Source organism: Lactuca virosa, chromosome 3 (assembly GCF_052849685.1).
Source record: "Lactuca virosa cultivar CGN04683 chromosome 3, Lactuca_virosa_CGN04683_v6, whole genome shotgun sequence".
In the NCBI taxonomy this organism is placed as follows: Eukaryota; Viridiplantae; Streptophyta; class Magnoliopsida; order Asterales; family Asteraceae; genus Lactuca; species Lactuca virosa.
The window spans coordinates 119,429,033-119,455,929 of NC_136428.1; the positions used below are offsets into that span (position 1 = coordinate 119,429,033).

A 26,897-nucleotide genomic window follows, 5' to 3' on the forward strand; every position below is an offset into this window, starting at 1 on the left:
TATACCGGTAATGCGCAGATAAGAAGCAAGAAAAAAAATACGAATGGTCTTGTGTTTATCGGTCATATAAGAACAATGCAAGAGGCAATTTCCGACATATAGCACCAATTTATCATCCAAAACAGAAAAACAAATAAGAAATATATAGGAGCAATTTTACCTTGAATGTGAGGAATTTCCGAATTGAGCTGAGGGTCGCCGGTTTTGGGGAAGATGTGGCCGTATTGTGGCAGCAGGAGGGGGCTAGCACCGGCTTAAATCTTTGTCCTCCACTCAATCGACTTGTGAACTGATGAAGGAAAGAAGTTGCAACCAAGAAACGAGCGAGAGAAGGAAAGAAACAGCAGGAGAAAAAGTGGCGAAAAAGGAAACTGGGAAGGGGGTTATCTGCACGAGTATTAGCGGCGACACGCAATAGCGGCGACGCATGTGTATTAGCGGCGACAAAAGAGTAATAGCGCCGACTCCTTGGAGGGAAAAGTCAGCGCCTTTTCTACAACCGTTGGATTGAAAACAAATCGGACGGATGGGGGTAATTTGACGCGGATTGACGTTTGCGAGCATTACCGGCGACGCCTTTAGCGGCGACATGGGGCAATAGCGGCGACATGTAACGCGTCAATTACATGTCGCCGCTAAAGGCGTCGCCGGTAATGCCAAGATTTCTTGTAGTGATTATGGGTAAAAATGTACATTATCCAATTTGGTAGCAAGAGCAAAGTAAGTTGTTATTTACCACAATTTGGCTGATCCGGAAGCTCTCCACACTCCTTGGCATGGAGAGTATACCCTTCGGCCTTATATGCACATATACTTTTTCTTAGCGAGGGTTTATATGGTCTTTAACATTACTAAAAATGCTTCCTCTCACTGTTACATGAAATCAATGTCTTCTTTCTTGATTTGGCCTTTCAAAGAAAGGCAATGATGAGAATTCCTAAATTAGGCCAATTCTTGATAGGTGTCTAATTTATATAACTTATCTTTTGAGTCAACTTGTTTAGAAGACTTAGTTTTCAGAAAAAACGTTAAGTGAACTACTGGATTTCCATATGGTAAGACATCCAAACTTATTTATATCTTGATGATGCAAAAACACAAATCACGTGAATAGTTATGTCACAAAGAAACAGCTTTACTTATTGGTCCAAGGGTAATCCATAAAGTAAAATTTCATGATTGAATATCACTATGTTGGGGAAAAACTATATATCGTACATATAAATGCTGCTGTTATATTATATCTATAATTTCTAGAATGCGACGTGACATTGGAAATTTAAAAACACTTTTTGATTATGGTGGATTGAAAGATATTAAAGGGGCATAGGACGGGAACCACATGAAACTTTCCAAGTGATGTTTTGGCGTGTGGAAGGGTTTGAAGGATGGATGGAGGAGAGGAGCCGTTGACTCAAAAGTCTTGATGGCATTATTGGCCAATAAGAAGAAAATTACAAAAGTGACATAATTTCTCTGTATTTTTGGAGTAAACATTGGGGAAAGCTGAGTCTTTTGAGTGTGTGAAAGGTTATTAAATGCTACTCACATAACTTCCTCTGGACAACATATAGACCTAAAAGATATATATGTGTGCGTAAACACTCATGCATATAAGTGTCTAAACCTTTTCTATTGGACATTTGAAATGATTCACGTCTTCTTTTTAGCCTCCATTGTTCTCTCTTCTCTACCTTTCATTCACTCTGCTACAGACCACAACACTTCTATGTCTATCTGCCCAGAAAGTTTCGGTTGTCCAAATTTAGTACAATTCAAGTACCCCTTTTATAATGACATTAACACTCAATGCGGGTTGATCCAGGTCAACTGTACTTTGAAGGGTGGGGAAATTGAAATTGGAAGAGACTCATATCAGATTGTTGGCAAGTATGTGTCTGATGAAGCTTTGGTCTTGATCCGTAATTCAACATTTGAAAGACTTGTGAATGATAGCAGTTGTGAGGCACTTATGGATAACTTCACATCTCCAAGTCCTCTTTTGTATTCCATTTCAATCGCACCCTTCATCACTCTCTACAAATGCAGAAACCATCCCAATTATGACACAGAAATAAATAGTATTTTTGACCAATCTAATTACAATAAAGAGAGATGTGAAGATCACGATTTCTACTATAACTATTCCATCAGTGATACAAAAGTTCCAAGTGATCTCCCGCCTACATGTCAAGTAGTCCGGCTGCCCATGAATGTGCGAAAGCTTGGTGACGGTAAAGTAGTCAATGAAACCACCATCTTTTATATTCTCAGTTCTGTATTCTCTATTTACTTTACAATTACTTCCTGCGATAAGTGTCAACAGGAAGGGGGCCAATGTCTCACTCACGATGGACAGTTCCAGTGTTTATACGCCAAAAATGGTATTAATTAAGACTTCTTTTTCCCTTTTCGTTTTCTCCTTATTCTGGGTACACCAGATATAATTGATATGTCTAACTTTTGTTGTTTGATTGCTGCAGAAACACCACTCAGAAAACTGAAATATATCCTAGGTAATACACATCTTTCATCAAAAGCATTAGTGCTAACTATATAAATGCATACACACACACACACACATATACATGTAGGAATTTTCATGGGAAAGCCATTGCATTTTCTTGCTCTTTCCTGTCATATGATCTGAAATGGTATTGTAGCACAACCCTTTTTCGTCTTTCTTGTTAGAATCCGGGTGTGAATGATTAGATTAGGTTGAATGGGGTTTGTATTGAGTTGAAGATGGAACCCTGATGGGAGAAACTGAGATCATGTCACCATCCATGTTGTCAATAACCAAGACTGTTGCAACTTTATTCCACCAAACAACTCAATTTTTTGCTCCCAACCCAATTTCTAGTGGCTTCGTTCTTTAATGTCCCTTTCTTGATTAATCCAACACCCAATCTCTTCTGATTCACCTGTTTAATTAGTTAGAGAATATAATTGCCCAAGACCAAAACAAACACCACTTTCTTGACTGGGGATTTTAATCGAACACCTTGCATGCATAAAAATGAAAAAGAATTGAAACTTCTTTGTTACTTCATTCGGAATTGAAAACTTACCAAAAGTATGTCAAAAAAAACCAATCGTGTTGTGAAAATTGTAATTCTAAAAAACATTTTCTGCCTTGATTCTGATTGAGAATACAAACAAAATCTGGATGTCACCGACCAATTGGTTTCTCCTCTTCAATCCAATCATGAAAAGAAATACCAGCCAAGAATTCACAAAACAACCCTGTTTTTTTACACACGAATCCTTTCTCTATCTATCTCTTTGATACTAGTTTGTTGTGCCCATGTGTAAGCTTAGACCAATAAATATGAAGAAAGTGTTAAGAAGAAAGAAAAAGAATGTAAAAAATCATCTTTAATAAGAAACAATACAACACATAGTAATAATTATTTTCTTGTGTTTTTCAAAAGGTTTTTTTTTTTCTTTTATTGATCCATAATGAAACTTTTTTGATGATGAATCATATTGTGGGTACCATGGTTTTGAGCTCCTGTTCAATGACAATAGCTTCCCAGTTCTTCGAATTTTGGAGATAACTGCTTCATTAAAGTCATTCATATATTTAAAAAAAAATCACTTAACAAATGCATAATATCATAAGAAACATTGATACACATATCACTCAATAATCTAATTTATGCCGCATGAATTAATTCAGTTATTTTTTTGGTTATTTCATATATTCGCAGGAAATTTTACATGTCGTGGATTTATTTATCATACACAACTTTTTGTTTACTCAATTTACGTTTTCAATTTTAATAAACAATATTTAAGACATTCTTGTTCATTGTTTGATGCAGCTGTTTGTGTAGGATTTGTAACAATGTTGGTTGCGATAATCTCATGTTTCATATGGAAACTCAGATGGCGAATAAAGACAAAGAAGTATGTTAACGTGGAAAATTTTCTAGAAAATCATGAATTCCTTGCGAAAAGGTACACTTATTTGCAAGTAAAGAGGATGACAAACTCATTCGAAGTCAAATTAGGACAAGGTGGATTTGGATCAGTGTATAAAGGAGTATTAAGTAATGGAAGTTTAGTGGCCGTGAAGATCTTAAGTGAATTGAAAGGTAACGGTGAAGATTTCATAAATGAAGTTGCAAGTGTTGGTAGAACTTCCCATGTAAATATCGTAAGTCTTATGGGATTTTGCTTTGAGGGCCATCAAAGAGCATTAATCTATGAGTTCATGCCTAATGGATCACTTGAGAAGTTTATATATGACCAAACGTCTTTGAGTAATAGCCAACTTGGGTGGAAAAAGTTACATAAGATTGCGATCGGAATTGCTCGAGGCTTAGAATACTTGCATAGTGGTTGTAACACACGAATCTTGCACTTCGACATAAAGCCCCATAATATTCTTTTGGATCAAGATTTTTCTCCTAAAATATCCGATTTCGGCCTTGCCAAGCTATCCCCTGAAAAAAGAAGCATGATATCTATGTCCCATATGAGAGGAACTCCAGGGTATATTGCTCCTGAACTCTATTCTAGGTGTTTTGGGCGTGTATCGAACAAATCAGATGTTTATAGTTATGGGATGATGATTTTGGAAATTGTTGGAGGGAGGAAAAATATTGAGGTTGGAGTTTGATCATACAAGTGAAATTTACTTTCCACATTGGATATACAAAAAGCTTGAATTAGATGAAGAGTTAAGACTCCATACGAGTACGGGCGATGAAGAAAATGAGATGGTAAGAAAAATGATTATTGTGGGCTTATGGTGCATACAAACAAATCCCTTGAGTCGCCCAACAATTACAAAGGTATTGGAAATGTTAGAAGGGGACCTAGAATCATTGGAAATTCCTGCAAAACCTTATTTATCTTCTCCATTAAGGTCAGTCTTTAGTTCCTCGTTTACAGAATAAGTACACTTAATCTCGACACTACTATATCCTCAATTTGTATTTAGTGACTTGTGTTGATCATAATACAAGCAAACAAGTTATGAGGCCTTTGATTTAATGTTTATTAGGTATATATTGTTCACAATCTAAATTATATGGAACTATATATGTGAAGACTTGAATGTACAATGCCTATATTGAGAAATGAATGTTCCAAAGTGCCTTTTCTACAATGGTTAGTGTATTGAGAAGTTAAATTTACTGTTACAGTAAACTGACAGCCTTGGAACACTTAATGTGAGGTTAAACCTAAAAAATGAAAGTTTGATGCCTAAATCAATAAAAAAATGCATTTTTGGTAGAAATGTGTAGCTCACCTTTTTTCTTTTTTTCTTTTTTTTGACCAAAAATATATCTAAAAATTTTCTTTTCTATAAAATATATATTATTGGTTTTATTGGAGCCGGACTTACTCATTAATGGGGCTAGTTACTTGGTTATATTAACCTGTTAGGTAGGAAAGTTTCCTATTAATTATGAGTTTTAACGTTTTCTTAGAAATCATTGCAAATGCTATTATATAAAGCCATTTAGATGTTAACTTTCTATCATTCCATTACTTCATCTTCTTTCTATCCTCTCTCCTTGGAGATTTATCAGCTATGTAACATTATACTAAGAGTGACGTTTCATAGTGGTTTTTCCCGATTTCGGGTTTCCACTTTATATCTTGATGTTTACTCCTTTCTCTCTGCCTGTGCATCAAATCTTTTCCCTTTTCGTACTATTACTTTTATAAAAAGATTTGTTAAGATATTTAAATCCTTAGTTTGGGTCTGGAATCACATGAGTGTTCATCCAATTCTCTCAAACCAGGGCTTTAATATCAACTTGTTACGTCCCGATTTTTAAGGCATTTTTTTATTTATTCAAAATATAAGTCTTACACACGTTATATTACGTGTTTAATTATAAAGATAGTCTTAGCGGAAGTCTTAAATATTATTTATTGCCTTCGATGCAAGTACACTAGTACAGTCATGCGGAAGCCTTTCCTCGATCCGAAGAACAACCTAACTGTAAGCCGAAGCTTAGTGAATTCTCTCAAAATGCCACATAACACAACATATATACAATGCATACACATAATGGCCTTCAGTTAACCTTGGCCTTCAACACATAGTTGGTCCGCCCTACATAGCCTTCAATATATGGCTGGTCCGCTTGTCCTTGGCTTTTAACATAAAGCTAGTCCGCCCGAGTCTATTGGCCTTCAGCACAAGGTTGGTCTGCCATCAACTCCATATATAAATATCAACATATAAAACAGTCTACATAATAGGCAACTAAATATCCTAGTCTAATTGCCTAAGTACATACTATATAGTAACTATTTCCTAACATACAGAGGATACATACTGGATTATACAATATAGTGAAGAGAACCAACCTGTACAGAGGAGGTGATTCGAAGTTAGGGTCGCGTTTCGCCTTCATACTTCACAAAGACCTAAATGCATAACACTAAGTCTTAGCCTAGATTCATAATCCTGGTGACTATAATATATAGTCTAGATTCCTCAATAATCCAGATGTCTATATCAAGATCTATCAACTAAGGAATAACCATGTAGGATCATATTGGAGATAGGATCCGTTTGGTATACAGAGTATACTGTTTAGAAATCCGACTTTAAACACCTCACTAAATCCAACCTAGACATCACTACTGTAAGTAGATCAATCAGTATAATGATTATGTAACATCCGGAATTCCAGGTATCAAATGTTAATTATTTATTTTGTGTCAAGAAGAGGGACTCGACGAGTTGACGCCTAGACTCGTCGAGTAGGATCGCGATTGCTGACTGGATTTAATGAATGGACTCGACGAGTCGGTGAGTCGACTCGACGAGTCTGCGCTGTGGACAGAAACCCTAAATCTTCGGGTCTGAGCCCTATTTAAAGGCACTTATGGCCTTCATTTGCGGCTACCATTCCAGAGAGAGAACCCCCATTGAGCTTGAGTGTGTAGAGCGAGAGTGAGAAGGCCATTTGAGATTTTAGTGTGATTTTGCAAGAAAGGAGAGGAGCTCCAGCAAGAAGGGTCAACGGAGGTTGCTATTCTGAGTTATCCAAGCAAGAAGTTTCATCTTGAGGTACCAAATCGGACTCCTCTTTCTCTCTATTGTATGGATTTCATTATTTGAGGTTAGGGCTTGAATCATTCCTTTTGGGGTTTTGGATGCCTCAAACCCCCCCTCATTCGAGTTGTGTTAGAGATCTGGACCCTTTTGGGTCCAGGGAGTCCCAAGCATCCAACTTTATGCATTTCCAATGGAGTTTTGAACCTATGTTGCCATTTTAGGAGCTATTTCACCAAAAAGAGCCTTATGAGTGTTGCATGAGTATCAAGGTCAGACCTTTACGTGACTTTCGAGTGTTTAAAGGTCAGATCTATTAGTTAGAGAAGCAGATTTGACCTCAGAAGGTCATTTGAGTATGGCTATGGAAGGAACTCGCCGAGTCCATAAGGGAACTCGACGAGTCGAGTCGGGGTTGCTCCGCGATTCATGACCAGAGGTAACCCGTCGAGTGGAAGGTTCACTCGACGAGTCGAGTGAAGCCTTAGAAGGATTCGGAGGACACTCTTAGACTCGCCGAGTCACCCGAGTGCACTCGACGAGTCGGGTCAAAGTTTGACTCTTGACTGGAGTTGACTTCAGTTGACCTTAGGGTTTTGGTCAAGCTGGTTCATGAGAGATCAGGGAGGGGTAGAATGGTCTTCTACCCATCCTTTAGAAGTAAGGACATGAGAAGGTATTGATTAGAAATGTTATTATGTTAATAGGAGGAGGCTAGGTCGGGTTATCAAGCACGAGAGATTATCCGACATCGTACGAGGTGAGTCTTCTCACTATACTTTACCTAGAGTGGTAATTATGTGTGATCGGAAGGTCTTATGTGCTATGAGTAGAATGCGATGTATGCTGTTATATGATATGTATGTGCTATGTATGTTTTGAATAGTATGGTATGGACCGGAAGGTCATTATGATATGGACCGGAAGGTCAACAGTGTATGGACCGGAAGGTCAAGATGACGAGGACCGGAAGGTCTACCCGAGTTGTGGAGCCGGAAGGTCCACTGAGACACATTGGCCGGAAGGCATCATAGATCTATAGCCTCGAGTGGCTAATCGATATGAATGTGGTATTTTGGGGAACTCACTAAGCTTTTATGCTTACTGTTTGTGTAATATGTGTTTCAGGTACCAGTGAGGATCGCGGGAAGGCGCCGACATGATCTGTACACACTGGAAGAAGAGTTGTTGGAGATTCTAGGATTTGTTATTATTATGACATTTGACATTATGAGATTTTGAGAACTATTGTATGAGTTATGGTTGTTTCTAAAAATGAAAAAAATTGTTTTAAATTTTTATGTTGTTACAAGTTGGTATCAGAGCCTTGGTTTGAGGGATTCGGATGCACCTTCGGGCGTATCTGAACTCAAACTGAGGATTTGAGAAAGTTTTTCATAAAAGAAACAATTTTTCTAAAAGAGTAAAGGATTTTCAAGAAAAGCAGAACGGAGCAGTGTGTACGATCAGCCAGCGCCCGAACGGTGATTTCCCAAAATACCCTTACCTTATGAGATATTATGTGATATGTTATGCATGCTAGAGTAGACTAGGTATTCCTATTAGGGCTAGAGTGGCCTGATTTGTGATGCCTTAGCCTAGGAGATTTCTGCTACTATGAGATGCTTTGAGAGTGCGTAGGTACCAGTGAGGAGCTTATGAGAAGTCTACTGAAGGGTAGCCTATGCTTAGCGAGATGTAGAGTACTTGCGATCTGGGATCCTAGGAGGAGGACTTGGAATGAATGCTGATGCGGTGTGGAAGGTAGTATAGGGTCCGTACTACTGAAAACACCTGATCAGTGCGCAGTCCAAGTAAGAATCCTTAGGGTACTAGGGAACAAGTAGAGTTGAGTTATCGAGTGCGAGTATACTCGAACGAGTCTCTGATATTTTATGTTGTATTTCAGAGACATCATGGTTGGGACACGCCACAGACCAGGGACCAACGGCGTGAGTGACGAGGAGCTTCGTCAGATGATCCACGATGAGGTGGCTGCGACTATCCGGGCAGAGATACCGGAGATGTTTGGGTCTATAAAGACCACCCTGATTGAGACGTTTGACGAGAGATACGCAGCGGTTACTGAGGCTGCGGCTGTTGCAGCTACTGCAGCTGTGGCTGCTGCTAGACCTCAGGAGGTGACTCATTGCTGTTCCGGGAGTTCAGCAACACGAAGCCACCAGAGTTTGATGGGACGTAGGATCCGATTGCGGCGATGAGATGGATTTCTGATATCGGGGGATGCTTCTACACCTGTTCGTGTCCGGAGCACCTGAGGGTTCGGTTGGCACTGAACTAGCTTCGCCTAGGAGCGAAGGACTGGTGGAAGTTTGTGACGAAAAACTTCACCCTTGCGGAGATCTCAGAGGTGACCTGGGAGAGGTTCACCACCATGTTTAGAGACGAGTATGTTCCCCCGGTGGAGAGGGAACGGTTGGCACAGGAGTTCTTGTCCCTCAAGCAGGGGACGGGGTCCGTGACTGTGATTACACGGATGTTTCACGAGAGGGCGTTGTTTTGCCCTGAGCACGTGTCGTCTGAGCAGGCACGCATGAGCCGGTATTTGAGCATTCTGAGGAGGGACATTCGGGAGTTCGTGGCGAAATCGACTTACCGGACATTTGCTGAGCTCTATGCAAATACCCGGAAGAGGAAGATTGAGCTAGAGACTCAGGCCAGGGAGGAGGTCGAGTCTCAGGGGAAGGATAGGCGGCCGATACAGTCTCAGCCGGCAGCCAAGAGGACTAAGTCCGCTGATACGAGATCTGGAGGCCAGAAGGGCCGCACTTGTGGGAAGTGCGGCAAGGGACATGATGGAGTGTGTCGAGCGGGTGCTTGCTACAAATGTGGCAAGGAGGGGCATAAAGCCAAGGACTGCCCCAAGGGATTTATGGTTTGCTTTCATTGCAACCAGACGGGTCACCGGAGGGCCGAGTGCCCACAACTGTTACAGGGATCAGCGCAGGGATCTGCCCCTGCTACTGCACGAGCTACTGAGGGTCGGTCAGTGAAGGCCGAGGCATCGAAGACTCGCGGGAGAGCCTTCCAGTTGACAGTGGGCGATGTTCCCGTAGTACGAGAGTTTGCGGACGTATTCCCCGAGGAGCTGCCTGGGATACCTCCGGAGCGACAGGTGGAGTTCAGGATCGACCTAGTCCCTGGTGCGGCTCCGATAGCCAAGGCACATTATCGGTTGGCTCCTCCTGAGATGCAGGAGTTGTCTACACAACTGCAGGAGCTGTTGGACAAAGGTTTCATTAGACCGAGCAGTTCACCCTGGGGAGCCCTGATTCTGTTTGTGAAGAAAAAGGACGGGTCGTATCGGATGTGTATAGACTATATGGAGCTGAATAAGGTAACGGTGAAGAACCGTTACCCACTCCCGAGGATTGATGACCTCTTTGACCAGCTACAGGGAGCATCTTGGTTCTCCAAGATTGATTTGCGTTCAGGGTATCATCAGATGAGGGTCAGAGAGGAGGATGTGCATAAGACGGCGTTTCGGACGCGTTATGGCCACTATGAGTTCGTGGTGATGCCTTTCGGGCTCACCAATGCTCCTGCCGCGTTCATGGACCTCATGAACCGCGTGTGTAGACCGATGTTAGACCGGTCTGTGATAGTGTTTATCGATGATATCTTAGTTTACTCCAAGACGCGAGAGCAGCATGAGGAGCATCTGCGAGAGGTTCTGGAGACTTTGAGGAGGGAGAACTTGTATGCTAAGTTCTCCAAGTGTGATTTCTGGTTGCGCGAGGTGCAATTTCTTGGGCACCTTGTCAACCAGAACGGGATTTCGGTAGATCCGACCAAAGTGGAGGCCGTGATGAGATGGGAGGTTCCGAGGTCTCCATCTGAGATTCGGAGTTTCCTAGGATTAGCCGGCTACTATCGGAGATTCATCCAGGATTTCTCCAAGATAGTCGTACCCCTGACCAGGCTAACGAGGAAGGCCGTGGTTTTTCGTTGGGGGCCTGAGCAGCAGGCTGCATTCGAGACACTGAGGCAGAGATTGTGCGAGGCGCCAATCTTAGCCCTGCCAGAGGGCATGGAGGATCTCGTCGTGTACTGTGATGCGTCCATCTCGGGTTTGGGCTCAGTATTGATGCAGAGAGGGCATGTCATTGCTTACGCTTCGAGGCAGCTGAAGCCTCACGAGGCGAACTACCCGACGCATGATTTGGAGCTGGGGGCTGTTGTGTTCGCCCTCAAGATTTGGCGTCATTACCTCTATGGGGTTCGTTGTACGATTTACACGGACCACAAGAGCCTGAGGTATCTCATGGACCAGTCAAATCTGAATATGAGGCAGCGTCGGTGGCTTGATGTGGTAAAGGATTATGGCTATGAGATCCTCTACCACCCGAGAAAGGCCAATGTGGTGGCCGACGCGCTTAGCCGCAAGGCAGCGCCGATCAGGGATATCTGTCTGAGGATGACAGTAGTGACTCCGCTTTTGGAGCGGATCCGGGAGGCTCGGCAGGAGGCTATGAAGGAGGAACATCGGAAGAGCGAGCGGATTGTGGGACAGGTTTCCTCCTTTGACTATGATAGCCGAGGGTTATTAACTCTTCACCGTAGGGTGTGGGTCCCTTATCATGGAGGTGTGCGCCAGATCCTGATGGAGGAGGCACACAAATCCAGATTCTCTATCCATCCCGGGGCGACGAAGATGTATAGAGATCTTCGTCCTGATTATTGGTGGCCTTGCATGAAGAGGGATGTAGCATGGTACGTGGAGCGGTGCTTGACCTGCAGGAAGGTCAATGCCGAGCACCAGAGGCCACACGGCAAGATGCAGCCGTTGGATATTCCGCTGTGGAAATGGGAGGACATTATGATGGATTTTATCACAAAGCTTCCCAGGACCGCGCGAGGGGTGGATTCGATTTGGGTCATCGTCGATCGATTGACCAAGAGCGCTCATTTTATTCTGATTCAGGAGAGCATCTCGGCCGAGAAGCTGGCCGACATCTATATCCGAGAGGTGGTAGCCCGGCACGGAGTGCCAGTGTCAGTGATTTCCGACAGTGATGTGCGGTTCACTTCCAGGTTTTGGAAGAAGTTTCATGACGAGCTGGGTACTCGACTGCATTTTAGCACCGCCTTTCACCCGCAGACGGATGGTCAGAGCGAGCGGACCATCCAGACATTAGAGGATATGCTGCGGCCATGTGTTTTAGACTTCGGAGGTAGCTGGGATACCTACCTTCCGTTGGCGGAGTTCTCGTATAATAATAGCTATCATGCGAGTATCGACCGTCCTCCCTTCGAGATGTTATACAGGAGGAAGTGCAGAACCCCGATATGTTGGGGTGAGGTTGGCCAGAGGGTCATGGGGAGCACCGAAGTGGTGCTCAAGACGACAGAGAGGATTCAGCAGGTTCAGAGCAGACTTCAGACTGCTCAGAGTCGGCAGAAAAGTTATGCTGACAAGCGCCGATCGGACCTGGAATTTCAGGTCGGGGATATGGTTCTCCTGAAGGTGTCGCCATGGAAGGGCGTCATCCGATTCAGGAAGCGGGGCAAGTTGGGTTCCAGGTATATTGGACCCTTCAGGGTTATAGCCCGGGTGGGCAAGGTGGCTTATAGGTTGGATCTGCCAGCCGAACTCATTCAGATCCACAACACTTTCCACGTCTCTCAGCTGCGGAAGTGCCTGGTGGACGACTCAGCAGTGGTACCATTAGAGGATATTCAGGTCGATGACAGCCTGAATTACATCGAGCGGCCTGTAGCAATTCTCGACCGGAAGTTGAAGGATCTGAGGAACAAGAGGGTTGAGCTGGTAAAGGTGCAATGGCAGCACCGGAAGGGCTCAGAATGGACTTGGGAGCCGGTGGATGAGATGATGGAGCATTACCCAGAGCTGTTCCAGGATCTAGCAGCAGACTTTGAGGACGAAGTCTAAAATAAGTGGGGGAGATTTGTAGCACCTGGTTCCTGGTATGTATTTCAATTAAGTAATTTTTGCATTTTTGACCTTGGACTCGGCGAGTTGAAGGACCGACTCGCCGAGTAGAAGTGGGATGAGGCGCGGGATTTAAGTGATGGACTCGTCGAGTCGGGTCCCGGACTCGACGAGTAGGCTCTGACTGGACAAAACCCTAATCTGAGGGTTTGTACCCTATTTAAACAACCTTATGCAGCCTCCATCGCCCCTTTATGCTCCCAGAAACCCTCCATGGCAAACCCTAAGTGTTTTGGTGCAAGATCTAAGGCTTTTGAGTGATTTTGTGGGTTTTGACCTCAAGGAAGAAGGAAGAGCATAGAAGGATCAAGAGGAGACTGAAGGATTCGAGTTTGGTTCATCATTTGCAGTCTTTGAGAGGTATAAAGTCTGTACCTTGCTCTTTCATTTGATAGATCCCTTTTTGGGGAGATTTAGGGCTTTTATAAGCCATTTTTGGTAACCAACCATGATTGCAAACATGGTTGGGGGTTGAGGCTTTGGAATCAGGTCTTTATAGGGGTCACAAGACAGATTTGGGTTGCTTTTGCACCCAAGGAAGCCCCCATGCAACACTAGAGCTTATCTTATGTCCTTTTGAGCTCAAAGTCCCATGCATGCACGTAAAGTTTGTAACTTTACATGCTAGAACGATTGAGGGAGCTTAGATCTATCTTTTGGTCAAGTGTTGTACATCATAAATCGAGGATTTAGGGTGTGGATGTTATCGACTCGGCGAGTCCGTTCTTGGGACTCGACGAGTCCAAGGCTTTGAGTCCCATATCTGTTGAGGGTCAGAAGGACTCAGTTGGGTGTTAGAAGGGTTGTAGCAGGACAGAAAGAGTGACCCAACGCATTGGACTTAATTTTAGACCTGGAGTTCATGGGACTCGACGAGTGCTAGAACAGACTCGGCGAGTCCAAGGCAATCTCCTTATGTTTGAAGATGAACTCGACGAGTTGTTCATACAACTCGGCGAGTCAAGGTCAGGACTTGTTCATCAGTTGAAGGTGAACTCGGCGAGTGTTCATCCGACTCGGCGAGTCGGATGAAGGTCCATTTGATGTTCATAACGAAGAGGAACTCGTCGAGTCGTAACTAAACTCGACGAGTAGAGTCGTGGATAAGGACGAGTAAAGGGAAGGGACTCGACGAGTTGACGGCCCAACTCGACGAGTCCGGTCAATTGGAAGTTGACTTTTGACTTGGACTTGGTTGGGGTAAAATGGTCATTTTACCCTAAGAGTAGATATCAGATTCTGACTGAGTGTTTTGTGGGGATTGTAGCCGGAGGATTTCCGGAGCAGTAGCAGACAGAAGTTCCCTCACAGATTATCAGCAGCTACACGTACGAGGTGAGTTACCTTCCAGTAGCGGTGGGTCTACGGCCACAATGCCGGCCCACCAGTAGGAGTTGTATGTTAGATGATTGTCTTTGTGATATCATCTAGGTTTGCTACTACCTGATATGTTATATGATGGCATGATATGTTATATGTGATAGTAGTAGAGTTCGGTTGTTAGGACCGAAGGGTAGGTCAGGCACCCCAGATATGTCTGACAGTATGTGATGATATGTTTATATGCTGGCAAGATATGTTATATGTGATAGTGGTAGTAGGAGGGGGAATAGTCCCCAAGTTCGGTTGTTAGGACCGATGGGTAGTTCGGACACCCCAGATATGTCTGATAGTATGTTTATGTTATGGTATATGTGTTAGTAGCAGTAGGGGGTGGAATAGTCCCCGAGGGTCGGTTGTTAGGACCGACGGGTAGGTCAGCACCCTAGAATGGCTTGACACGGGTAGGTCAGCACCCCATAATGGCTTGACACAGGTAGGTCAGCACCCCAGAATGGCTTGACACGAGTAGGTCAGCACCCCAGAATGGCTTGACATGGGTAGGACGGCACCCGAGAATGGCCGTACAGGGTAGGTCGGGCACCCCAGAATTGTTCGACAGTATGTATGCTTTGTGATTGTATGATACGTGGTATGATGGGGGGACTCACTAAGCTTTGTGCTTACAGTTGTAGTTTTGGTTTCAGGTACCTCTTCGTCTAAGGGGAAGGAGCCGGCAGTGTAGCAGCGCATCACACACACACACATGATTTCCGCATAGAGTTTTCTGGGATTGTACTCTGACATGTTGTTATTTATGTCTTGGGCTTTCAAACATGATACATTGTTTTATGGGTTGATGTGTTGGCACAGTATTTTCTTATGAATGTTTTTATGAGTCAGTTAATTAAAAGAAATTTTTGGGCTTGAAAATTGGGATGTTACAGATCTGGTCCCGATTGCGATGGGGGACGTTTGCGTTATAGTGGGCATGGATTGGTTGAGCCGATTTGGGGCGGTTATAGACTGCGAGCGTCAGATGGTGACGATACGAGACCATAGTGGGGGAGTGCTAACTATATATGGTGAGGGTACCCGAAGTGGGTCAGCATTTTGTTCGGCTGCCAGAGCGAGGCAGAGTCTACAGCAGGGCTGCAGCGGGTTTGTAGCTTATGTGATCGATACACGAGTGGCCGCAGAGAGGCCGAGTTCGATTGATGATGTTCCGATAGTGCGTGAGTTCCCGGATGTTTTTCCTGAGGAGTTGTCGGGTGTGCCTCCCGAGAGGCAGGTGGAGTTCCGCATCGATTTGGTTCCGGGGGCAGCGCCTATCGCCAAGGCGCCTTATCGCCTTGCGCCGCCAGAGATGCAGGAGTTATCCTCGCAGCTTCAGGAGCTGCTGGGGAAGGGGTTTATTCGATCGAGTAGATCGCCATGGGGAGCGCCGATCCTTTTTGTCAAGAAAAAGGATGGTTCACACTGGATGTGCATTGATTACCGGGAGTTGAACAAGTTGACGGACAAGAACCGTTACCCCTTACCTAGGATCGATGATCTGTTCGATCAGTTACAGGGAGCGTCTTGGTTCTCCAAGATATATTTGAGGTCTAGATATCATCAGATGAGAGTGCGGGATGAGGATATTCAGAAGACGACGTTCAGGACTCGTTATGGGCATTACGAGTTCGTGGTGATGCCTTTTGGGCTCACCAATGCACCGGCAGCGTTCATGGATCTCATGAACAGGGTGTGCAGGCCGATGTTGGATCGATCGGTGATTATGTTCATCGACGATATTCTGGTGTATTCGAGATCCCGAGAGTAGCATGAGGAGCACCTGAGAGAGATTCTCGGAGTTTTGAGGTCGGAGAGGCTTTACGCCAAATTCTCCAAGTGTGATTTCTGGTTACGAGAGGTCCAGTTCTTGGGACACCTCGTCAACCAGAATGGGATACTGGTCGATCCGGCCAAGATTGAGGCAGTTATGAGCTGGCAAGTGCCGAGATCCCCCACCGAGATCAGGAGTTTTCTGGGGTTGGCCGGCTATTATCGAAGATTTATCAAGGATTTCTCCAAGATTTCCGTGCCTCTCACCAGGATGACCCGGAAGGGCGTTGCTTTTACGTGGGGTCCAGAGCAGCAGACCTCGTTTGAGACTATTTGCCAGAATCTGTGCGAAGCCCCGGTGTTAGCCCTTCCAGAGGGAATGGAGGATTTTGTGGTGTATTGTGACGCGTCGATATCGGGGTTGGGTGCAGTGCTTATGCAGAGAGGGAACGTGATAGCGTACGCATCGAGGCAGCTGAAGCCTCACGAGGTGAGGTATCCCACCCACGATTTGGAGTTGGGGGCCGTGGTGTTCGCCCTCAAGATATGACGTCATTATTTGTATGGGGTTCGGTGTATCATATACACGGACCACAAGAGTTTGAAGTACTTGATGGACCAGCCCAACCTGAACATGCGCCATAGGAGATGGTTGGATGTGGTAAAGGATTATGACTGTGAGATCCTGTACCACCCGGGCAAGGCTAACGTTGTAGCCGATGCCCTGAGCCGTGGGCGATACGAGATATTTGTATGAGGATGACGGTGATACTCTGGTGTTGGATACCATCCGAGAGGCCCAGGTAGAGGCTGTGAGACCGGAGAACCACAAGAGAGAGCGGGTGATTGGGCAGGTATCTGAGTTTGTTACCGATAGCCGAGGGCTTATGACCTTTCAGGGTCGGATTTGGGTGCCGTTTATGGGCGGGGCACGTACATTCCTGATGGAGGAGGCGCACAGATCGAGGTTCTAGATCCATCCCGGGGCCACTAAGATGTATTTGGACCTGAAGAGAGAGTATTGGTGGCCCTGTATGAAGAGGGATGTGGCGTGGTTTGTTGAGAGGTGCTTGACCTGTCGCATGGTTAAGGCCGAGCACCAACGTCCGCATGGCAAGTTGCAGCCACTCGAGGTTCCCCAGTGGAAGTGGGAACAAATTTCCATGGATTTTATCACCAAATTGTCGAGGACCGTGAGGGGTGTCGATGCAATTTGGGTGATCGTTGACCGGCTAACAATGAGCGCTCACTTTCTTGCTATCAGCGAGAGCTCTTCCGCAGAGAGACTGGCAGAGATGTATGTGAGAGAGGTGGTATCGCGGCATGGAGTACCGATCTCAATTGTGTCAGATCGAGATGCACGTTTCACTTCCAGATTCTGGAAGAAATTCCATGAGGAGTTGGGTACGAGGTTGCTTTTCAGCACCGCTTACCACCCACAAACGGACGGACAGAGTGAGCGGACGATTCAGACGCTCGAGGACATGCTTCGAGCATGTGTGTTGGACTTCGGAGGAAGTTGGGACACGTACTTGCCATTGGCTGAGTTTTGCTATAATAACAGTCACCATTCGAGTATTGGTATGCCTCCTTCGAGTTGTTGTATGGAAGGAGATGTCGGACACCCATGTGCTGGGGAGAGGTGGGGCAGCGAGTGATGGGTAGCACTGAAATAGTGCTTCAGACGACTGAGCAGATACAGCAGGTCAGACAAAAGGTTGCTGACAGCTCAGAGTCGCCAGAAAAGTTATGCGGATAGGCGACGATCCGAGCTCGAGTTTCAGGTTGGTGACTTCGTACTCCCGAAGGTATCTCCTTGGAAAGGAGTGATCCGATTCAGGAAGAGGGGCAAGCTGGGGCCCCGGTACATTGGTCCTTTCAGGGTGACCGCGAGGGTGGGCAGGGTAGCGTATCGTTTAGAGCTACCTGCGGAGTTGAGCCAGATACATGATACCTTCCACGTGTCTCAGTTGAGGAAGTGTATAGCCGACAAGTCGGCCGTAGTGTCACTAGAGGATATACAGGTGGATACGAGCCTGAATTATGTTGAGAGGCCGATCCCGATCCTGGACCGGAGGATCAAGGTTGTGAGTAACAAGGAGGTGCCCCTGGTTCAGGTCCAGTGGCAACATCGGAGAGGGTCCGAGCTGACTTGGGAGCCGGAGTTGGAGATGCGGGAGCAACACCCAGGGTTGTTTGTAGAGCGAGACTTCGAGGGCGAAGTCTGATTCTAGTGGGGGAGAATTGTAACATCCGGAATTCCAGGTATCAAATGTTAATTATTTATTTTGTGTCAAGAAGAGGGACTCGACGAGTTGACGCCTAGACTCATCGAGTAGGATCGCGATTGCTGACTGGATTTAATGAATGGACTCGATTAGTCGGTGAGTCGACTCGACGAGTCTGCGCTGTGGACATAAACCCTAAATCTTCGGGTCTGAGCCCTATTTAAAGGCACTTATGGCCTTCATTTGCGGCTACCATTCCAGAGAGAGAACCCCCATCGAGCTTGAGTGTGTAGAGCGAGAGTGAGAAGGCCATTTCAGCTTTTAGTGTGATTTTGCAAGAAAGGAGAGGAGCTCCAGCAAGAAGGGTCAAAGGAGGTTGCTATTCTGAGTTATCCAAGCAAGAAGTTTCATCTTGAGGTACCAAATCGGACTCCTCTTTCTCTCTATTGTATGGATTTCATTATTTGTGGTTAGGGCTTGAATCATTCCTTTTGGGGTTTTGGATGCCTCAAACCCCCCCTCATTCGAGTTGTGTTAGAGATCTGGACCCTTTTGGGTCCAGGGAGTCCCAAGCATCCAACTTTATGCATTTCCAATGGATTTTTGAACCTAGGTTGCCATTTGAGGAGCTATTTCACCAAAAAGAGCCTTATGAGTGTTGCACGAGTATAAAGGTCAGGCCTTTACGTGACTTTTGAGTGTTTAAAGGTCAGATCTATTAGTTAGAGAAGCAGATCTGACCTCAGAAGGTCATTTGAGTATGGCTATGGAAGGAACTCGCCGTGTCCATAAGGGAACTCGACGAGTCGAGTCGGGGTTGCCCCACGATTCATGACCAGAGGTAACCCGTCGAGTGGAAGGTTCACTCGACGAGTCGAGTGAAGCCTTAGAAGGATTCGGAGGACACTCTTAGACTCGCCGAGTCACCCGAGTGCACTCGACGAGTCGGGTCAAAGTTTGACTCTTGACTGGAGTTGACTTCAGTTGACCTTAGGTTTTTAGTCAAGCTGGTTCATGAGAGATCAGGGAGGGGTAGAATGGTCTTCTACCCATCCTTTAGAAGTAAGGACATGAGAATGTATTGATTAGAAATGTTATTATGTTAATAGGAGGAGGCTAGGTCGGGTTATCAAGCACGAGAGATTATCCGACATCGTACGAGGTGAGCCTTCTTACTATACTTTACCTAGAGTGGTAATTATGTGTGACCGGAAGGTCTTATGTGCTATGAGTAGAATGCGATGTATGATGTTATATGATATGTATGTGCTATGTATGTTTTGAATAGTATGGTATGGACCGGAAGGTCATTATGATATGGACCGGAATGTCAACAGTGTATGGAGCGGAAGGTCAAGATGACGACGACCGGAAGGTCATCAGGGTATGGCCGGAAGGTCTACCCGAGTTGTGGAGCCGGAAGGTCCACTGAGACACATTGGCTGGAAGGCATCATAGATCTATAGCCTCGAGTGGCTAATCGATATGAATGTGGTATTTTGGGGAACTCACTACGCTTTTATGCTTACCGTTTGTGTGATATGTGTTTCAGGTACCAGTGAGGATCGCGGGAAGGCGCCGACATGATCTGTACACACTGGAAGAAGAGTTGTTGGAGATTCTGGGATTTGTTATTATTATGACATTTGACATTATGAGATTTTGAGAACTATTGTAGGAGTTATGGTTGTTTCTAAAAATGAAAAAAATTGTTTTAAATTTTTACGTTGTTACAGATTAGGAATCACTGATAAATCTTCATTATAGGTTCATAATAACGACTATAAATATAATTAAAAGCTACACTTAAATAAAATAAGTGTAGCTTAACTTACATAGTTTCTAGCAAAAACCTAGTAATTATGGGGACAAAATTCCGACCCAAATACTCATTCTCTTCGGACTCCTAGATACCATAAAGTCTTGCTAGAAATACTCAGAAACCCAGAAAATTCAGATCTTAAGAAGGGAAAACTTTTGAGAGAGAATGATTGAAAAGTAGTGAGGGAAATGAAGGAATTTACAGCAATTTATAGGCCTGGAAGAGGCGTGTGTCATGCACCCTGTCTGGGCGCGCCTCACCCTTGGTCAGAAAGGGTGACATGTCTGTTTCTTAGTGGTGACATGTGTCACGATTCGGGTGAGGTTTCAGGCGCACCGCGCATCTGGTCTGTGCAAGCAACTGTGCGCGAGGATTTCTGATTTCTTAAAAATTCCACAATTTCTCCATATGAGCTCCATTTTCGATGAGTTTTATATCCACGCGTAGCTATCCATGAGATCTACAACTTTCATTTAGACTTTGTCTGCTAATTTTGATTTATTTTTAAAGTTATATTTTTAACAAGCTTAGAGTGTTAAAGTCCGTTAAAAATTCATAACTCTCTCATCCGATGTCCGTTCTCGACTGTCTTTATATTGATGGTATCTTATTAACGAGATCTTCAACTCTCGTTTAGATTGCCTTTCCTAACAATCGACCGATCTCATATTCGGTTTCTGTGTTGCACACTACTATGCTGAAACTGCTAAAAATCGTAACTTCCTCAATTGAAGTCAGATTTTGACGTTCTCTATATGCACGTTCTTGTTTTTACGACTACTAAGACTTTCGTTTAGATTGCTTAGGCTAATAAGCAACCTATCAAAAATTCAATTTTTACAATTCGTTGAGCCAAGTTGGTTTAACTGCGAAACTTCGAAGAAGCACAACTTCTTCACACGCAGTCATATTTACGCGTTCTATGCATATAAGGAAATCATATTGATGTTTTTTACATATTGATCATTATTTTCGCTTCAAGTAATGTATTTCTACTTTGTATTTCATAATAACTGCTTACTATTACAATCTACGGAAGTAGTAAAAATGGGGTGTTACACATGATGGTATTATAGATTCTTATACTAAGTATGTATGCCGCTTTGCCCAAGTCCTTCATCGCAAAACATTTTCCCAACCAAGTTCTTACACTTTGTAACCCACGGATACCGTTTCCTATGAGTAGTATGTCATCAACATACAATACCAAGAAGACAATGACACTCCAACTAGCTTTGACATATACACATGACACGTGGACTTCTAGAAAAGCCATACGCTTTGACTTTCTCATGGAAGAACAGATTCCAGCTTCGCGATGCTTGTTTAAGTCCATAGATGAACCTCTCAAGCTTACACACTCTATTTGGATACTTGACATGTTCATAACCTTCAGGTTGTGCCATATACACATCCTCTGACAGTTTTTAGTTAAGGAAAGCAGTTTTAACATCCATTTTCCATACCTCGTAATTATAAAAGACATCTATGGCAAGTACTATCCTAGTAGACTTTATCCTTGCTACCGGTGAGAACTTTTCCTCATAATTAATTCCTTAAGCTTGAGTGAAACCTTTTGCCACCAATCTAGCATTAACTGTGTGCACATTCCCATACATGTCGGTTTTCTTGTTGAATATCCATTTACAACCTATTGTCTTAATACCAGGTGTTGGATCAACCAAATTCCAAATCCGGTTATCCTTCATGGACTGAATTTCGCTGTCCATAGCCTCTTTCCATCGGGCAGCCTCTGGGCCTACCATTGTTTCCTTATAGTTAGCTGGTTCATCCATATTGGCGAGTGTTTTATCACTAATTAATGTGTTTCCTTTCACTGTTATATGGAAACCATAAAACTCGGGAGGAGCACTAATTCTACCAGATCGGCGAAGAGGTAAGGATATGTCATTTGGCTTAACAAGTTTCTCAATCTCTAGTTGAGAGCTAGTTCCAAATATGGCTTCATTGTCGGTTGAATCTTCGATTTATTCAAAATCAATATAACTCCCACTGAATTCTTGAGATATAATTTCTCTCTCAAGGAATACTCCTTTTCGAGCTACAAACACCACGTTTTCACTGGGATTGTAAAACAAATATCTAAATGCCTTTTGTGTATAACCGACAAAATGACATGTAAGAACCTGAAATTTAGTGAGATTTGACTTTTAGTCAAATATTAACCAAAAGGGAAAAATCGTTATTTAGAAGAATTATATGAGTTTATAGAGTTGTGACTTCATGAAAATGGCGAAGATAAGTTTAAGTCACTTAGATGAGGTTAGATATGTAAGTTCACGAGAAGAAATGCATGAGAATATGCATTTTGGCCAAAAGGGTAGAATGGGAAGTTTTATGCTTTTGGGTCAACTTTGTGACTTAATAGATTAAGACTCGTACTAAGTCAGTGTCATTTGCGGGTTCTTCATGACGACTGTAAACTCCAACTTCTCTGAAATATCAACACAATAACCATTAGGAGGACTCCAATGGTAATACAATAACCATTATGAGGACTCCAATGGTAATACCAAATCAAATTGGCAACAAAATATTCCAAATGAAACATAGCCATGTCAAAACCCTGCGCAAAACTGGGTAATCATAGTTTTGCAGCAGCATCAACAATCAAATTAGGAGAATGAGTAAATCTGATAAAGAGAGGGAGGTAGAGTGGTATTTATGTGGCAATGATACTTAAGGGTAGTCGATTTCAATGGAACGTGGTTGGTGAGTGAGGGTCAGCAATATATGTTTAGGTTTGCCGACTTGAGGGTTCTGATTGCAGCCACAAGTGACGAGCAAAACAGGGAGGTGGGGAAGTGGAGTATGGTGCAGTGTGGTGCATTAATTGCCACCACAAGGGGCTAGGGCTTTCTTCCTCCACACACACACACACACACACAAACACAGAGAGAGACGAAAACTTCATAAATGGTCCATATGGTAGTGAAATGAAGAAAATGCCCTTCAGTTAACGGACAAAATATGACAGAGTGAGAAATAACAACCAAACATTAAAAGTTTTGAAACCACATGGACCATCTGTGAGGTTTTTTTAACTTAGGGAGTATATGTCTGGAAAGTACAGGGACCATTTATGATGTTTTTTCTTTAAACAATTAAACACATTCATGGTTTTGATGATTAAGTAATAATTTATAAGTCAATAAGAAATCTTGGCGGGGCAGCAGGATGGGTTTTTGCATAAACATACAATCCTATGTGTGCATGCAACCCTAATAAGATCTATGTCTTCTCTAATTGAACATACCATATGCACAACAACATGCAAACCCTAGATCTATAGATAATAATCGAAAATCGTAAAAATAAGGGAGATGAGGCATACCTTTGATTGTTATGTAGTAATAACAATCCAAAACTTTGTAGATCTTGAAGCTTGAGAGCAAGTATCACAAGTGTAATACCTCTAATGAATCACAAACACATTTAGCAAGAGGATGGGATGTGAGAAGGAGGAAGATGCTTCAAATTTCGGCTATAACTCTCTAGGGTTTCTAGTGGCTGGATTCATCAAGGGTATGGGTCTTTATATATTGAGGTGACTTAGAGCCAAAGCTAGGGTTAAGAGTAGGAAACCCTAATTTCTTTGCTTAAGGACCAAGCAAACCCTAATCCCTCCATCCTTATGCCATTGGACAAAAATTCTAGGGCCTTCCTATAAGATTTTCATCGAAGCCTCTTTAGGAGGGTTATAGAGCTTCTTTCCTCAACTATCAATAAATTATCAAACAACCCCTGAACTTTAAATTAATTCAGTTAATTCAATTAATCCCAAAATTAATTCCAATTAATTTCTGATCAATTATAAATTAAATAATATGATTTATATTAATATATTATTTACATAATACATTAATAAATCATTCATTTCAATTTATTAATCAAATTAATAAATTCTTCATCTTTCTCAATTAATCATCTTGTCTAGTTGCTAGTATAAAGGCAACCCAAAAGGACTGTGCTACAATCAATTTAAGTATATACCAATTATATTTATGGGCTTAGACACTTAATCCAATAGTCTCCCAATTGGATAAGTATAATAACTATAGTTGCCAGTATAACTTCAAAAGTTGATTAGCAAATTTTAGCTCTCAAAGCCATTGTCGAACTTTGACCTAGTCAGTTACGTGTCTTAAGATAAGTGATCATATAATCCTCTGTTCTGCAAGATATCATGTGGACAAATGACATGGGACATAATCATACTCATTGTCCAAAAGCTTTTTTCCCGATATCTGATTTTTAATGACAAAGAACTACTACTCGAACACATCAATTTAGTCCTGGTCGGGCCCGACACTATAAGTCAACACCAAATCATCGAGGGGCCCAAGATATCGCTTTTACCGTTAGGGCAAAAGGAACAGATAAAATTTGACTTATATGCTTGTACTATTTACTCATCAAATCACACACAACAATATGTCTTATAACATCAAGTTACTGATGCGTTTACGTATTATCAATGCACAACCAACTCGTAAACAACAACTCATATATATCCGTTTAAAGATTGTAAGATATTATTGTCTCATAATTACTCGTGATAAATTCCATGAAGTAAGTCTCTTAGCTTTGGTTAATCCAATACTTAAATCCCTATTTCAAAAGTACTCATGAATACTGCATCAAACTATTGCCATGTCTAAACCCTTAGATAGTTTACAGTCTTATTCATGACAGTCTTAATTCACCACTTACGTCCAAAAGTATGAATGACTGTGGATGTTTGAATAATCCAATTATTTGGGAAGTAAAACATGCAAAATGAAACATAATAATAAACAATTGAAAAAAGATAGTAAACAATGATCACAAATAAATCTCCGTTAGTTATTCATCAAATGTCAATTACATTGATTAGTTACAAGTTTCTAAATACCTATCCAATTACTAAAACAAATATCATCCTTCAGACCAATGCTCCTTGCATGTTGAACGTGCTTAACCCTACTCAGACCCTTTGTGAGTGGATCTACAGGATTCTCTTCTGATGATACCCTCTTCACGACGAGGTGTCCTTCTTCTACTTTATGTTTGATAAAGTGGTATTTTCTGTCGATATGTCTAGATCTGCCATGATCTCTTGGTTCCTTGGTTAATGCAACCGCTCCTTCATTATCATAGAAAATATCCATTGGCTCCTTTATGGATGGCACAACTCCAAGGTCTCCGATGAAGTTCTTCAACCATATATCTTCCTTTGATGCTTCGCTTGTAGCTATGTACTCTGATTCATAGGTAGAATCATCCACGGTCTCCTGTTTTGAACTTTTCCAAGTTACTGCTCCTCTATTAAGGGTAAATACCCAACCACATTGAGAACGAAAGGTATCTCTGTCTGTCTAAAAACCGGCGTCACTATACCCAGGTACTCTCAAGTCATCACTGCCACCAAGCATAAGGACCCAGTCCTTAGTTCTTCGCAGATACTTAAGAATATTCTTGACTGCTATCCAATGAGCTTTACCCGGATTTCCCTGATATCGACTAACCATGCTCAAAGCAAAAGCCACATCAGGGTGAGTACATGTCATAGTATACATGATCAATCCAACGGCGGAAGCATATGGAACTCAACTCATTTCTGCTATCTCAGCATCAGTACTCGGACTCTGAGTCTTACTCAGTTTGGTATTGCTCTCGATAGGCAACTCACCTTTCTTGGAATTCTCCATGCTAAAACATTTTAACACTTTATCCAAATACGTAGTTTGACTAAGTCCAATTAATGTTTTACTCCTATTTCTTAAAATCCTTATCCCTAGGATACATGCAACCTCTCCCAGATCTTTCATAGCGAAAAACATTCCAAGCCAAGACTTAACTTCTTGCAAAGTTGGAATTCCATTTCCTATAAGGAGTATGTCATCAACATACACCACTAGGAAGGTCACTATACTCCCACTAGCTTTTACATATACACAAGATTCATCTTCGCTTCTAGAAAAGCTAAACTCTTTAACTTTTGCGTCAAAGCAAAGATTCCATCTGCGTGAAGCCGGTTTCAATCCATAGATTTATTTCTCAAGCTTACACACTCTATTGGGGTACTTAGCATCCACAAAACCCTATCCTCAGCCAAATTCTCATTAAGGAAAGCGGTTTTGACATCCATTTACCAAATTTCATAGTCATGAAACGCAGCTATAGCTAACATTACCCTAATAGATTTAATCTTAGCTACTGGTGAGAAGGTCTCATTATAGGCAACCACTGGGGTTTGAGTAAAGCCCTTTGCAACTAGTCGATCCTTGTTTGACTCTTGAATTTCTTCAAGATCAATTGTACTCCTACTGTCCTCTTTGGATATGAGTTCTCTCTCGCGAAAGACTCTCCTTCGTGCTACGAAGACCACATTCTCACTAGGTCTATAGAACAAATATCCAAAGGACTTTTGTGGGTAGCCGATGAAAATACATCTCTCACTATGAAGTTCAAGCTTGTCGTGAGTCTCTCGTCTAATGAAAGCTTCACAATCCCAAACCTTGATATGTGCCAAAGAAGGAACCTTCCATGTCCACATATCGTGAGGTTTTTTGGCAACCTTATTTTTTGGGACAAGATTAAGAATGTGGGCGGTAGTATCTAAGGCATACCCCCATAATGAGATTGGAAGTGAAGCTCAACTCATCATGAAACGAACCATGTCCAACCAGGTTC

General features: G+C 42.9%; 1 pseudogene across 1 annotated transcript; it reads left to right on the forward strand.

Moving 5' to 3' along the window:
- The first annotated feature begins 1,511 nt into the window (after positions 1-1,511).
- Positions 1,512-5,103, forward strand: LOC145166469 (LEAF RUST 10 DISEASE-RESISTANCE LOCUS RECEPTOR-LIKE PROTEIN KINASE-like 2.5; annotated as a pseudogene). The gene is made up of 3 exons (XR_013740547.1): positions 1,512-2,384; positions 2,484-2,516; positions 3,828-5,103. The product of XR_013740547.1 is annotated as an LEAF RUST 10 DISEASE-RESISTANCE LOCUS RECEPTOR-LIKE PROTEIN KINASE-like 2.5 (transcript).
- Positions 5,104-26,897: the final 21,794 nt, after the last annotated feature.